Source organism: Saprolegnia diclina, assembly GCF_000281045.1.
Source record: "Saprolegnia diclina VS20 unplaced genomic scaffold supercont1.53, whole genome shotgun sequence".
Classification (NCBI taxonomy): domain Eukaryota; phylum Oomycota; class Saprolegniomycetes; order Saprolegniales; family Saprolegniaceae; genus Saprolegnia; species Saprolegnia diclina.
In genome coordinates this window covers 58,387-60,359 of record NW_008246120.1, presented here as the reverse complement: position 1 = coordinate 60,359, position 1,973 = coordinate 58,387, and positions in this window count along the sequence as shown.

Sequence of the window (1,973 nt, the reverse complement as noted above, 5' to 3'; positions counted from 1 at the left end):
GCTGCCAGTTGTTCCACTGGTTCCACCAGTCCCAGAAGTTGCCACCGTCGTGGTTCCGGAGGTTGTCGCTGTCGCCCCACGTAGCAGTCGTCTCGGTGGCGGCAAGCGCCACGAGCGTGAGCGCAAACGTCGAGTGGATGCGGACCATGGTGCTCAAAACAAAGTAAATTGAAGAATGATCCAAAGCCCACGCAAACCCTCTTTCTTATGACAATGACACAGTGGGACTGGGTGTTGGAAGAAAATGTGGCGTCCTTCCTCCCTGTACCACTCTTGGTCTATAGTTAATTGAAGATAAAATTTAATTGTGCTGCTGCACTATTAATAATACAAAAAGATCATCAACAACCCAGTGCTGCGGCAGATATCAAGTTCGAAGGGAAATTTATAAGGGGACCACGCTGGCGTCATCAGCGTGACGCCAAGACGCAATCTTAGGCGATGCAATTGCGATGCGAATGCGCTCTCACACAAATATGAAATGCTTCTTGAGATATAGAAGCACGAGGCGGTGTTGATGACGTCGTCGTTCTCGTTCACTTCGTCCGCAATCGACAAATCGGCGATGCTCTTGATGTATGCACTCGAAAGCGTCGGTATTAAATTCGGGAGGTTTATCCGGCATTTTGGCTTCACGTCGTCGTGTTACACATACTAGTAGGCGTTGGGAAGGTCGGCAGTGATATGACTGTCCCAGAAGACGATGTGTACAAGTACCGAGATATCACCGCACAGCTCACCCCGTGACCAATTCGTTTCGTTGAGGCTTCGTCGAGGCAGCGGATTGGCTGCTCGTGCGTCCCGAGGGCGATGTAATGCTGCACGGCCCGTCCAAGCACGTTGGTCGAGCCCAAGCGTAGCTCCTTTATTTTTGCGAGTTTATGGTTACAAAGGCATCAAATGAAAGGTAGTGATACGGTCTCCTCATGCACCTAGCTAAAATCTCACTGCCTATCGTCTTTGAAGCCACAGCTCGACCAATGTGCTTGGACGGGCCGTGCAGCATTGCTTGGTCCTCGGTACGCACGAACAGCCAATCCGCTGCCTCGAAGATCCTCCCTGCCCCACAAGCTGGACAATCGAACCTTCGACTCGCATTTGCACCAGATGGTGGGAATGACGTGGCAGGCTCCCAGCGCTGCATTAGCGCGCCCGATCCTCTCCCTATAAACTACACAACTTCAATCTACTCTTCTCGGCCGAGATGTCTGCAGAGATATTTGCGGCGACGGCACGCCATCGTGTGCGCGCGTCGAAATCCATCGAGGATATGCTTGGGGATGGGCTGGCGCGAACCATAATAGGACTAAGTGTGTAACCCGCACCGCTCGATCCAGCGTGTCGCGACGATCTCCGCCTTCGTCGATTTCGCCTTTTGGCGCCAGCAAATGCACACCGAACAACGGAATCCAAGCACTGACGCACGTCGTGCGCGTACATGTTGTAAAAAACGATAGGAGAATCTGGTCAGCTCCCAACGCCCACCGGTGGAATACGCTACGATGAAACTGAACCGCTGGTACTGAACTGGGATTTCATTTTACACCCATGGAGCATCCACGCATTTGACGGTGGCATGGCCACGGCCAAGATGTAGCGTACCGGCGTATGGTGCTTGGCACGCGGATTCAGAAATGACACAGTTTTGGTACTGCCAACGGCTCAAGCCCAAGCGACTGCATCCTGCGTTCTCTGCTTGCTGGGCGACGTAATGTCCACGACAAACATGGTGGACTACATGTGCGTTTCGCGGTGGACTGCAAATCGTTGCTCTAAGAGCGCCAAGTCGCCGTTTTCTACGACGACACGTCGAACAAAGCTGGCATCAATTGGTCGACGCACGGGCGTTCGGTGGGCAAAAGTAGTTTTGAGTTGGTGGACAGTACGAGACTGTCATGAGGACGCATCGTCGCGTTTGCTATAGCAATGCGATTTAACCTTGCACGCTCGAGCTTGCAAAGCCACGGGGACGG